The 14,840-nt window shown below is 45.5% G+C and overlaps 1 long non-coding RNA gene across 1 annotated transcript in view; it reads left to right on the top strand.

Annotated features, from left to right (window-relative positions):
* The first annotated feature begins 217 nt into the window (after positions 1-217).
* The window catches only part of LOC120991199, a 36,510-nt gene continuing 21,887 nt past the window's right edge, over positions 218-14,840 (top strand). The window contains exon 1 of the long non-coding RNA XR_005776551.1: positions 218-318. This is a non-coding gene — a long non-coding RNA (uncharacterized LOC120991199). The remainder of the gene's footprint in view (positions 319-14,840) is intronic.

Genomic DNA, 14,840 nt, shown 5'->3' on the forward strand with positions numbered 1-14,840 from the left:
TGAGGGTTAAATGAAGCAAGCCATTTGCTATGTAGTGAGGAGTTTTATAAAGAAATGTTATTTGATCTGTACCAAGGACATCAGACAAGTATGTTTGCAATAGCCGATATAGGGAATTGTTTGTACTCAGCAGCCTTGTCTATGTAAACCGCACCTGTTAATGATTGTTAGAATTAATGTATATAAGACTGAGAGAACACAGGTAAAACCAGAGTTATTTGTAGTGACACTAGAAGCGTGTATCTGTGTCTCTTTGAAATATACTCTCCGGACGTCCGAAGGGAAAGCAGGGTGCAGAAGAAAGACCCTTTCAGTGAGGTAATGGGGGCGTTAATTTACTTGATTACTTGACTTCATTAAATATTCCATCTGTCCTACCAGTTTCACTGGGGCGGATAAACCCCCACATGTGCTGCTGGTTAGAACGTAAGGGAAATACTATATACTGTATACTGTGGGGTGTTATATACTATATACTGCATACTGTGGGGTGTTATATACTGCATACTGGGGTGTTATATACTATATACTGCATACTGTGGGATGTTATATACTATATACTGCATACTGTGGGGTGTTATATACTATATACTGCATTCTGTGGGGTGTTATATACTATATACTGCACACTGTGGGGTGTTATATACTATATACTGCATACTGTGGGGTGTTATATACTATATAGTACATACTTTGGGGTACTATATACTGTACTCTGTGAGGTGTTATATACCATATACTGTGAGGTGTCATAAACTATATACTGCATACTGTGAGGTGTTATATACTATATACTGCATACTGTGAGGTGTTATATACTATATACTGCATACTGTGAGGTGTTATATACTATATACTGCATACTGTGGGGTGTTATATACTGCGTACTGTGGGGTATTATATACTATATACTGCGTACTGTGGGGTATTATATACTATATACTGCGTACTGTGGGGTATTATATACTATATACTGCATACTATGGGATGTTATATACTATATACTGCATACTGTGAGGTATTATATACTGCATACTGTGGGGTGTTATATACTATATACTGCATACTGTGGGGTGTTATATACTATATACTGCATACTGTGGGGTGTTATATACTGCATACTATGGGATGTTATATACTATATACTGCATACTGTGAGGTGTTATATACTATATACTGCACACTGTGGGGGGTTATATACTATATACTGTGGGGTGTTATATACCATATACTGCATACTATAAGGTGTTATATACTATATACTGCACACTGGGGGTTATACACTATATACTGTGGGGTGTTATGTACTATATACTGCATACTGTGGGATGTTATATACTGTATACTGTGGGGGGTTATATACTGTATACTGTGGGGGTTGTATACTATATACTGTGGGGGGTTATATACTGTATACTGTGGGGGTTATATACTATATGATGCATACTGTGGGGTGTTATATACTATATACCAGGGCTTGACAAATTTCCTTGGAATCTAGGAGCCAGCTAAAAAAAGTTAGGAGCCAGGCGGAGCCGCATCATAAAATCTATATTGCGATATATTGTTTTCTATATTTGGGGGGGGGGGTGTTTAAACTTTTTTTTTTTTTTTTTACTTTTTATTTAATAACTATTAGCCTCCTTAAGGGCTAGAACCCTTGTCATATTCACCCTAATAGAGATCTATTAGGGTGAATAGGACTTTACACTCTTCCTGCTGCCCTGTGCTTTGTGCACACAACAGCAGGGAGCTGACCATGGCAGCCAGCCTATCATGTGCCCCCCAGCCTCTGATCAGCCCCTCCAGCCTCTGATCAGCCCCTCCAGTCTCTGATCAGCCCCTCCAGCCTCTGATCAGCCCCCCCCCCCCCCTCTGATCAGCCCCTCCAGCCTCTCCCTCTTATCAGCCCCGTCTGGTAACAAACCCACCCCCCTCCCTCCCCAGTATTAATCATTGGTGGCAATGGCCACAGGGTCCCCCCCCCCCCCCCCCATCCCATCATTGGTGGCAGTGGGCAGTTCCGATTGGAGTCCCAGCAGTGTAATACTGGGGCTCCGATCGGTTACCATGGCAGCCAGGACGCTACTGAAGTCCTGGCTGTGATGGTATGTTAGTGAGCAGCATTATACTCACGTGCGCCGTGATCGCCAGGAGCTCCTTCTTCTCATAGGTCTGTGCGGCGCATTGCTAATGCTATAAGCATTAGCAATGAGCCGCACAGACAGAAGAAGGAGTGCCCGTCGGCCACGGCGCACGTGAGTATAATGCTGCTCACTAACATACCATCGCAGCCAGGACTTCAGTAGCGTGACTCCTGGCTGCCATGGTAACCGAACGGAGCCCCAGCATTACACTGCTGGAACTCTGATCGGAACTGCCCACTGCCACCAATGCAGACAAACATTCCCGGCACCCGACCTCTGACAGGACGCTGTGATCCGCGCGATTAACCCTTCAACTGAGGGGTTAATCGTGCGGATCCCAGCGTGCAGTCATAGGGGCCGGGATATGGCCAGCACATTGGTATTCAGGCATTCCTTGGTGGTGCAGTGGCCACAGTCCCTCCCCTCCTCCTCCTACTCTGTTCTCATTGTGGTCAGCGGCAGCCGCGCACAGTGGGGACGGAGGGACTCCTCTCCTTCTCCACTGTGCCGGCTCAGGAAACCATGGTGCGCGCCGAGAGCGCATCTTTGAAAACGGGCTGACAAATACCCAAGCGCCAGGACCAAATTCCTGGTCGCCATGGCGACCTGGCGCCTGGGATTTGTCGAGCCCTGCTATATACTGTATACTTTGGGGTGTTATATAGTATATACTGTGGGGTGTTATATACTATATACTGCATACTGTGGGATGTTATATACTACATACTGTGGGGTACTATATACTGTACTCTGTGGAGTGTTATACTATATACTGTGATGTGTTATATAATATATACTGTATACTGTGGGGTGTTATATACTGTATACTGTGGGGTGGTATATACTGCATACTGTGGGATGTTATATACTACATACTGTGGGGTACTATATACTGTACTCTGTGGAGTGTTATACTATATACTGTGATGTGTTATATACTATATACTGTATATTGTGGGGTGTTATATACTGTATACTGTGGGGTGTTATATACTGTGGGGTGTTATATACTGTATACTGTGGGGTGTTATATACTGTATACTGTGGGGTGTTATATACTGTATACTGTGGGGTGTTATATACTGCATATTGTGGGATGTTATATACTACATACTGTGGGGTACTATATACTGTACTCTGTGGGGTGTTATATAGTATGTACTGTGAGGTGTTATATACTATATACTGCACACTGTGGGGGGTTATATACTGTATACTGTGGGGTGTTATATACTATATACTGCATACTGTAAGCTGTCATATACTATATACTGCACACTGTTGGGTGGTATATACTATATACTGCACACTGTGGGGTGTTATATACCATATACTGCATACTGTAAGGTGTCATATACTATATACTGCACACTGTTGGGTGGTATATAGTATATACTGCACACTGTGGGGTGTCATTGTCACGGTGCAGTGTGCGGAAAACACTCCACACCGAACACAGGAGGAAGGGGGAGGGGAAAGTTACTAGGCCTGGAAACTAGAGAACGGGGAATGGTCACCACCTAGTCCCTAATCCGTGCTCTGACTGCTAACAGTATGAATAAACCTCAATATTAGGGATATTCATACGCCGGAACCTAAGCCTAATCTCACCCTAACTGGGCCCTGCAGATAGGGAAAGGACACGGATGGCTTATTCCTTCCCAGATGAAAGAATAGGAGAGCCCCTCAGGACTAATGCCAGCAGGGAAGGGAAATAAAACAAAGTACAAAAGGAAGAGAGGACTTAAAGGGAACTTGTCACCTGGATTTTGGGTATAGAGCTGAGGACATGGGCTGCTAGATCGCCGCTAGCACATCCGCAATATCCAGTCCCCATAGCTTTCTGTGCTTTTATTGTGTAAAAAAAAACGATTTTATAGATATGTAAATTAACCTTAGATCAGTCCGGTCTCCTCCACGCTTGAGAGATGAGTCCAGCGTTCTCTGAATCTGAGCCCATCCACACCCACTGTGAAGGAGCCCAGCACCGCCCGGCATCATCCTCTGAGCTAGAGCATGCGCAGTTCATTTCCTGAGTCTGATGCCAGCACAGGGAAGGAACACTATGCTGACGCTGTGCATGCGCTAGCTCGAGCATCGCAAGATTACAGTGCTCTGGCTTTGTGACATCGGGGAGCAAGGAGGAGAATCGAAGTATGCGAATACAATGGGGGTCGCAGAGGGCAAATGGAGCGCTGCCCAGGAAAAATAGTAAGTTCAGTTAGATCCCTGCACTATCCCCTACCTATCCTGATATTTAGTTTATAATATTTGGACCAATGAAAGGTCCTCTTTAACTTGGGGATGAAGAATAAATTTAGTCCAGACCTTGTGATGAAGTTCAATAACAGCTTTACTTTGCATAAACGTTTCTCCAAACGGTTGGCAGACTTTGTCTTGGTCCCAGCAGACTTTAGCATTGCAACGGTGGCAGGCAAACTCTCTGCTACATCTGTTGCTCGCTGGCTATACATCTCAGCTTCTTCTTTATGCTGTACTTCACTTTGTAGTCTTGTCTGTCTCTAGATTTCTCCAGGAAAAAACTAAAGGTGCTCTAGCTGGCTTGCTTTGCTTAGCTGGAGCACGTCCAACGGCGACATGCCCAGCCCATGGAGTAAGCTAGACTGACTTCTAACTAACTAGTCCCCTCCCTTCCTTAGAGGGAGAGTTAGAATGAAAAGAAGGGTTCCATTCTCTCTAACTGTAGCTCTGTTATGCTTGCTGCCACCTACTGTTGAACCAGGTACATTACACGTCAACATAAACAGTTTCAAAATAGGAAATGCACAGTGTTTGGACCTGAAATAAATACACAAGATGACATGATATTGGACCATTAGAGATAGTAGCGGTGTGCAAAGGTAGTAATGCCACTTTGGGGCGTTACATATACTGCATACTGTGTGTTGTTATATACTGCATACTGTGTGTTGTTATATACTATATACTGCATGCTGTGGGGTGTTGTAGTATATACTGTGGGATGGACTGGAAGCTTAAAGTGGCCCTGGAAAAAAATCCTAAACGTGGCCCCATGTTGTAGGAGGGTCCAAATTGACAAAAGATGAGGCAACACAAATAGGCGGGGTCAGCAGTACCATAGCGCAAAATACCGTCCCATCAGAACCATATACCACAGAACAGCACAATATATTGATCAAATCACAGAAAAAAGATACAGAACATCCTGCACGATATGATAGTAAATATGCGGATGTGCATGGCTACATTTATAAAGTCACAGAAAATAATGCACTATAGTAATAGATGCAAACATAACATATGGACTAAGCCCTCACTCTAATGATAAAATCTGAGACTCTTAGCCAATATATTTTGATCAAAACACATCTGTGCCCACCTACCCAGTGCCAAGGTGGTCTCAGTTTAGGCAAGTCCTACGCTAAACCTACCTATGCCGTTATGCATTTATGTTCAGGTGCGCAGACCCTGCACATATAGTGTGTTGTATAGTTGTGTAATTTGTTTAATTTGTCCTGAAGTAGTGCCACCTTAAGGTGTGAATGCGCTCCTACTCTGGGAGTAGTATTCATGTGCACTTTTGCCCCACCTATCTGAGAAGCGACCTTGATTAAGGTGGTACATACAGGTGTGTGTGCTCCTCCTCTCATTGGCTGCTGATGCACACAGAGGTAACTAGGAGCAACACACTATATGTGCGGGGTCTGCGCACTGAACATAAATGTATAACGGCATAGGTAGGTTTAGCGTAGGACCTGCCTATACTGAGACCACCTTGGCGCTGGGTAGGTGGGCACAGATGTGTTTTGATCAAAATAAATATTGGCTACGTCTCAGATTTTATCATTAGAGTGAGGGCTTAGTCCATATTTTATGTTTGCATCTATTACTATAGTGCATTTTTTTTTCTGTGACAGCACAATATATTGCCCTAAAAGCTGTCCCTCTGTTGTGGCCATCAATAGATGACATTTTATGTCCTCCTCCTCCAGTTGTCTCTGATTAAGAGATAGAGCACCACTCTGGAATCCTCTTCAGCTCCACTGACGTCATGTTCACCGGTATCTCTGGGCAGAGTGCTGATGCTCCCTACTCTGTACGTCACCAGCTCAGGAGCTAGCCGATCCTTTTTTCAATTATAGCTCTTACTCCATATTGCAGGCGCAGCACTATGAAGTGCCTTTTGCACTGTGGCATTAGAAGAATTTTGATATCTCTGACTTTTAGTCTAACCAGACTGTATAGTTGTCACTACCAGAGCTTTGAGACGTTCTCACAGCTCTGTTTCTCCACCCCTGTGATGATGTCACTACCAGAGCTTGGAGGAGTTCTCACTGCTCTGTTTCTCCGCCCCTGGGATGAGGTCATTACTTTCTGTTTCCTTCCTCTCAGCTGTTTCTCCTATGTTTGATTTCTCTGTCTTTAAATCACCCCTCCTCCTTTTGTAGAGTGTGGATTATATTTCTCATTTGAGTTGTAGCTCTTGCTTGAGTATCTTCACTTGTTTGCTATCATTTCACTGGACCTGTGTTCTGCTGTACTCCGGATATTGCCACCTGTCTTTGGATCCGTCTTCTCTGCGGCTGCAGCCCCTTCAGCTAAGTGTGCAGACATTGTAGTGTATCTGTTTGTTTTCTGACCGGATCCGAGGCGACCACGGTTCCCTCCATATACTGAGCAGGGCACCGGTGGCCGTGCCCCTTCCACTATTGTAGGGGTTACAGTGGTCATCAGTCTTAGGTACGCGGGCATGCCTCGTTCCACCATTAGGATCCGGGTATGTGCTTAGCAGCGTAGGGAAAGCTTTGAGGGTCTGACAGGGGTCACCCTTTATCCTCCCTAGGTTGGGTCCGGTCAGTGGCTCTATTTTCTGTGTATGCTCTAGTTGCTCACATACAGCCGTGACAATAGTCTAACCAGACTGTCTATTACTCTGTAATTCCTCTAGCGCCGTACTATGGAAACAGTAGGTTTAAAGAGCACATCAATTGCTTGAAAATAACTTCTTTATTAACTTCAACTTTTCTTCATATATAACACTGCCGTCTCCGCAGCAGTCCATGTACAAAACACGTGTTGATAAGATATCACAAAATGGCGGTATGAAGTTAGTAACTATTTTCAGATTGGTTGAGTATGATCTGGTATGGTTGTATGCAATTTGGATCGAAATATGTTTGTATGGTATTTGTAGTAGTTTACAGTTTGCAACTGTAGCTTGCAATTTGTATTTGTACTTTGCAATTGGTGGAACTGTAAGTAAACACACAGATAACTGGTTCAATATATAGTTCCAATAACAATACTAACAACAGGAACATTCTATAACTGTTTTAAATACCTCTCCTGCTTCCATAAAAACACAGCTCTCAGTGGAGTGAATGTCTGTTCAGCTCCTGTCTCTGGTGAATAATGATTCTAGCAGCTCCTGCTAGGGGAATTCCCAGACAGACTGTGTGTGAGGCTGGCTGTGATTGGTCTAGACTTCTGCCCAGCAACAACAGATTAACACTATGCTTTTTGTTGTTTCTGCTGTGTCACTGAGCCTACCTTACACTATAAATGAATCTTAAAGGCATAGTATCTTTTCTGCTTCTGTGAGCACAAAATTGGATTTTTGTACTTACCGTAAAATCTGTTTTTCGTTCAATGCATTGGGGGACAAAGTATGCCCAGCTACCACTCCACAGCACTAGGTTATTCAGTTTGTACCAATAGCAGTAGGAGAGAGAAACAAAAGCAAAGAACCAACATGTCCTGGACCGGGAAAGGAAAAGAGAACAGCAGCCCAGTGACAGGGAGAGTGAGTAAAAACAGAGGGTGGGATCTGTGTCTCCCAATGGATTGAATGAGAAACGGATTTTACGGTAAGTACAAAAATCAAATTTTTTTGTTAATGGCATTGGGGACACAGTACCATAGGACGTCCTAAAGCAGTCCTCAAGGGTGGGTTTGAAATCTCGTGCAAAAAGAAGGGTGCACAGGTGCAGAGGAACCATGTGACCCAACAGGACTAGGAGAGACCCTAGCATGAAATGGTTCCAAAAAAAAAAAATGGGAGACCATCAGGATCCCAAGGACTGGGAAACAGGTGCCTGGGAAACAAGGCCTGCTAGAAGGAACAAAGGGAAACACCCAGCTCCACCCAAGGTGGGAAAAAATAAAGCACTGGAGGATAAGGGACAGGACCAGATGTCCTGCACGAGAATCAAGAGTTGACCAAGAGTGCACTGGGGAGCCCGAGGAAGGATCTAGAAGAACCAGGGCTCCCCCTGAGGAAACAGAGTAGCACAGCAACATCTGTTGGTAACGACTTAGCGCTCTGCATATGGAAGACTTAAGTTGGAAGCAACCTAGTTCTCTGCATATACAGTGGGATGCGAAAGTTTGGGCAACCTTGTTAATCGTCATGATTTTCCTGTATAAATCGTTGGTTGTTACGATAAAAAATGTCAGTTAAATATATCATATAGGAGACACACACAGTGATATTTGAGAAGTGAAATGAAGTTTATTGGATTTACAGAAAGTGTGCTATAATTGTTTAAACAAAATTAGGCAGGTGCATACATTTGGGCACTGTTGTCATTTTATTGATTCCAAAACCTTTAGAACTAATTATTGGAACTCAAATTGGCTTGGTAAGCTCAGTGACCCCTGACCTACATACACAGGTGAATCCAATTATGAGAAACAGCATTTAAGGGGGTCAATTGTAAGTTTCCCTCCTCTTTTAATTTTCTCTGAAGAGTAGCAACATGGGGGTCTCAAAACAACTCTTAAATGACCTGAAGACAAAGATTGTTCACTATCATGGTTTAGGGGAAGGATGCAGAAAGCTGTCTCAGAGATTTCAGCTGTCTGTTTCCACAGTTAGGAACATATTGAGGAAATGGAAGACCTCAAGGCTCAGTTCAAGTTAAGGCTCAAAGTGGCAGACCAAGAAAAATCTCGGATAGACAGAATTGACGAATGGTGAGAACAGTCAGAGTCAACCCACAGACCAGCACCAAAGACCTACAACATCATCTTGCTGCAGATGGAGTCACTGTGCATCGTTCAACCATTCGGCGCACTTTACACAAGGAGATGCTGTATGCGAGAGTGATGCAGAGGAAGCCTTTTCTCCGCCCACAGCACAAAAAGTGCCGCTTGAGGTGGGCTAAAGCACATTTGGACAAGCCAGCTTCATTTTGGAATAAGGTGCTGTGGACTGATGAAACTAAAATTGAGTTATTTGGCCATAACAAGGGGCGTTATGCCTGGAGGAAAAAGAACACAGCATTCCAAGAAAAACACCTGCTACCTATAGTAAAATATGGTGGTGGTTCCATCATGCTGTGGGGCTGTGTGGCCAGTGCAGGGACTAGGAATCTTGTCAAAGTTGAGGGACACATGGATTCCACTCAGTATCAGCAGATTCTGGAGACCAATGTCCAGGAATCAGTGACAAAGCTGAAGCTGCGCCGGGGCTGGATCTTTCAACAAGACAACGATCCTAAACACTGCTCAAAATCCACTAAGGCATTTATGCAGAGGAACAAGTACAACGTTCTGGAATGGCCATCTCAGTCCCCAGACCTGAATATAATTGAAAATCTGTGGTGTGACTTAAAAAAGGCTGTCCATGTTCGGAAGCCATCAAACCTGAATGAACTAAAGATGTTTTGTAAAGAGGAATGGTCCAAAATACCTTCAACCAGAATCCAGACTCTCATTGGAACCTACAGGAAGTGTTTAGAGGCTGTAATTTCTGCAAAAGGAGGATCTACTAAATATTGATTTCATTTCTTTTTTGTGGTGCCCAAATTTATGAACCTGCCTAATTTTGTTTAAACAATTATAGCACACTTTCTGTAAATCCAATAAACTTAATTTCACTTCTCAAATATCACTGTGTGTGTCTCCTATATGATATATTCAACTGACATTTTTTATCGTAACAACCAACGATTTATACAGGAAAATCATGACGATTAACAAGGTTGCCCAAACTTTCGCATCCCACTGTATAAGGAAGCTCCAGGAGGAGAAGCCCCAAGAGGACAGACCCAAAAAAACAAAATAGACTATGAGGGTGCCTGGCAGGAGTTAAAATGCTTGGAAAAAGGACGGAAGCAGTCCTAAAGTTGTCTCAGACCAAAACACGGCCTGTCCATGGCCAACCACATGTAAAGGCCAAGGTAGAGAGGAAACAAAAAAGCACTGGAGGCTAAACGCTTGATAAAAATCATAACAAAGACTCACAAGTGAAGGGAGCGAGCCTCCTTTCACCGCAAGGAAGGGGGGAAGAGAAACACCCTATGAAAAGGTGGAAACCTCTTCCTGCCAGAGAAAACAGCCAACCCCCGGAGGAGGGGGGTCTTAGGTAATGGTCAGGAGAAGGGAACGTAAAGACCTGCTTACCATACAAAGGAGGCTTTTAGGAACAAGCCTCTGAAAGACATAATATCGCTTTGAAATGTAAGACCAGAGATATCTCTGGCTACATAAAGTCACAGGGAAAACGGAACCAGTCGCAGGCCCTGGTAATACAAGTGGAGACCCACTGGTTTGAGAGGTATTGGAGTAGGAGGAGAGGACTCCAAACAGCCTAAGGAGGAACAGTTCTCCAAATGAGGGAAAGCTCCGTCCCAAAAGTGACCAATACGATGTAAACTGCAAACCATAGCACTAAACAACTAGGTACCAGGTACTTGACCTGGGGGGATGGGAAGAGAGGTTAGAATCTCAAGAAGGCTACAACCTATGAGGACCCAGGAGGGAAAAAGGACCAAACCGGGCCCAAAGAAGCAGCTGTCATACAGAGCCTGTGCGGTCAAAATGCTATGGGTAGCTTCCCCAGAAGGGAGCGGCCAGCTAGATGGTCTAAGAAAGATTGGGGTCAGGGACTCCAAGCAGGATTACCCGGACAGGGGCTCAAGAAGGGTCCAAAGAACCGTACCACCTCATTATAAAGAGAGTGGAACATAGTTGCAGCATTTGGAAATGCTACAATATATGTAGGCTATACAGGTACTCTACCTAATAAGGGAAACATACAGCTGTGTAGTGCAGACTTAAAACCAGACAGGTGTAAAGGGCACAGCATCTGGAGAAGGTACAGGAACTCCACTTCAAAGGGGAGCGATTCCTGGGTGGTACGAACTAGAACCAGAGAAGTGCAATGGATACCGCATTAGAAGATGGCCTTTATACCTCTCCTGGTAAGGGAGAAATAGGGCTGCATGGTGCACAATAGAACCAGAGAGGTGTAACGGCTACAGCAAATATGGAGATGGTACAGGAACTCTACCTCTAAAGGGAGCAATGTGGCTGCTTGGTGCACACTAGAACCAGGCATAAGAAATGGCTACAGCCTCTGGAGATGGGGGACCAGAGAGCCAGACAGGTGTAATGACTACAGCGTCTGAAGATGGTACAGGTACTCTACCTATGAAGGGAGCAATGTGGCTGCTTGGTGCACATTAGAACAAGTGTAATGGCTATAGCCCCTGGAGATGGAGCACCATCTGGAGATGGTATAGGTACTCTACCTATGTGCTCGGATAAGGCAGCATAGTGTACTGGGACACCACGTAGGTGTGCCGGCATGCTAACCACGTGGCAGACTGACTTGCCTGTGCAGCCAGGGGAGCCCCATCTGAAAGTCCACTAGATGGGATACCAACCCTGGAGAGGAGAGGTTGCTCAGTGGACATTTGTCTTTAACCACCCAGAGAGAATCTGTATGGTGGAAGACCGCCTGATGCTCTGTTTCTGAGAGAAAATCGGAGCAGAGGTGTCCCCCGAGGCAGCGGATGGAATGGCAGTTGTCACCAGCCTCAGACCTGTCCTGGGAGAGACCAGAGGATGCCGAGGAGGAGCGGGACATGGTTGTGACAACCAGAGGTCATCTGCGGGACCTAGCAGAGAGTGCCCCATCCGCGAAAGGATCCCTGGGAGGGCAGAGGTGGCCGCAATTGTTGGCAGGCAGTCGGAGCAGTGACTCTATCATCGTAGATACACTGTTGCTTGGGACAGGAAAGAGGCCCAGTCAGGAGAGACTAACGAGAAGTAGGTCAGGGCGTCAAGAGAGGGCCTAGGAGCTACTGCGCCAAACAGACCGCGTGGCAACCCTTTACCACCACGTGCGCACGTAATCAAGTGGCGACCCCAGGGGTAAGGCAGATTGCTGAGGGGGACTGGAAAAGGGAAAAAGACGCCAGCCAGAGGCTGTCCTACCAGACCCCAGGTGCTGTGTCCTGAAGAGGTGCTGCAGAGGTGACCAGGAGAGCTGTAAGAGAGATGCCAGCAAGATGGAGGTTTCTTCTCACAGGAGAGAGAAAGATCTGTCCCCATCCCAGGCTAAAGGCCTGTGCTTATCCGTGATAGGATGGATAAGATGGCCCCTCCCGCTCCCGGGAGGTGCAATGGAAGAAGCCCGGGAAACCAAGAGGGGGCGGGACGAGCGCGGCCTAGCAGGCTCAAAAACGGGGGCCTTGATTTATGAGGCGGCCGGAAATGCAGCGCCGTCAGCGGGGCAGACCGGGGGGACCCCAGGAGAAGAAATTGAGGGAGGAGTGTAGCGGGGGGAAACAACGCCTGGAAAGGGGCGGCTCAGACTAAATAAAGCACCAGTGGCCCGGAGAAAAACGCGGCCTAGTCCCGGCAAAAGCCGGGGACTAAAGTAGATGAGAGGCCAGGGAGTGGACCGGGGGAGGCTGCAAAGGAAGCGGAATGACCAAGGAGAGGCTTTTTTTTCTCTCAGGTTATGAGCTGGAGCTGCGATTGGCCAGCGCTACAGCATGGGAGAAGGAGACGCCGGCAGGTTCCCCTGGGTGGAGCCTAACTATGAAGATACCGGAGGCTATAACGGGAGAACGGAGCGGCGCCCAGGTATAACAGTAAGTGCAGGGGGATCCCTGGGCGCCGCTCTCCATGTCTGTATAGTTAGTTTAGATGTTTTATTCTAGTGAAAGGTCCTCTTTAAGGTGAAGTAGATGGTTAGGAGTTAAAGGGTCCAAACTTGTTGGATCGTTGATGTTATCAACTGCAAGTGGACAACTGTTAACAATAGACATTACTTCATAGAATAGGGTCCTAAGTGAAGCATCATTAAGTGAAGCATCATCTATTCTTCCAACGTTCTTTTTCAACACTGAACTTAACAACGCATTTCTTACAGTTCTGATTTGTCTTTCCCAAACTCCTCCTGTATGGCTTGCATGTGGAGCATTCATATAAAAATCACACTGTTTTTCTAACGAATACTCAGTTACTTTTTCTTTATCAACCTCTTTTATAGCTTACTTCAATTCATTCTTTGCTCCAAAAATATTAGATCCTTGGTCAGATCTAAGCTGTCTGACGGTACCTCTAATGGATATGAAACATTTCAAGGCGTTGATGAATGCGTCAGTTGACATATCTTCTAACATTTCCAGGTGAATCGCTCTGGAACTCAGACATTGTAAATATTAGTCCATATCTCTTGTACTCCTTGCGGTTCTGTTTGGTGATGAATGGGCCAAAGCAATCCATTCCGCAATAAAGAAATGATGATGATGGGTTTACACGATCTGCCGATAAATCTGCCATTCTTTGCTCTTCGGTAGGTCTATGTGCCTTTCTGCAGACTACACATTTACTTATATATAGAGTTGAGCGAACACCTGGATGTTCGGGTTAGAGAAGTTCGGCCGAACTTCCCGGAAATGTTCGGGATCTGAACTCGACCCGAACTTCGTCCCGAACCCGAACCCCATTGAAGTCAATGGGGACCCAAACTTTTCGGCACTAAAAAGGCTGTAAAACAGCCCAGGAAAGGGCTAGAGGGCTGCAAAAGGCAGCAAAATGTAGGTAAATCCCCTGCAAACAAATGTGGATAGGGAAATGAATAAAAATAAAAATAAAATAAATAAAAATTAACCAATATCAATTGGAGAGAGGTCCCATAGCAGAGAATCAGGCTTCATGTCATAGCAGAGAATCATGCTTCATGTCACCCACCACTGGAACAGGCCATTGTCAGATATTTTTAGGCCCCGGCACCCAGACAGAGGAGAGAGGTCCCATAGCAGAGAATCAGGCTTCATGTCATAGCAGAGAATCATGCTTCCTGTCACCCACCACTGGAACAGGCCATTGTCAGATATTTTTAGGCCCCGGCACCCAGACAGAGGAGAGGTTCATTCAACTTTGGGTTGCCCCGCAATATAATGGTAAAATTGAAAAAAGAGGATTGAATGAGGAAGTGCCCTGGAGTACAAGAATATATGGTTAAGGGGAGGTAGTTATAAATGTCTAATCTGCACAAGGGATGGACAGGTCCTGTGGGATCCATGCCTGGTTCATTTTTATGAACGTTAGCTTGTCCACATTGGCTGTAGACAGGCGGCTGCGTTTGTCTGTAATGACGCCCCATGCCATGCTGAATACACGTTCAGACAAAACGCTGGCCGCCGGGCAGGCCAGCACCTCCAAGGCATAAAAGGCTAGCTCTGGCCACGTGGACAATTTGGAGACCCAGAAGTTGAATGGGGCCGAACCATCAGTCAGTACGTGGAGGGGTGTGCACACGTACTGTTCCACCATGTTAGTGAAATGTTGCCTCCTGCTAACACGTTCCGTATCAGGTGGTGGTGCAGTTAGCTGTGGCGTGTTGACAAAACTTTTCCACATCTCTGCCATGCTAACCCTGCCCTCAGAGGAGCTGGCCGTGACACAGCT

The sequence above is a fragment of the Bufo bufo genome, chromosome 2 (assembly GCF_905171765.1).
Source record: "Bufo bufo chromosome 2, aBufBuf1.1, whole genome shotgun sequence".
Classification (NCBI taxonomy): domain Eukaryota; kingdom Metazoa; phylum Chordata; class Amphibia; order Anura; family Bufonidae; genus Bufo; species Bufo bufo.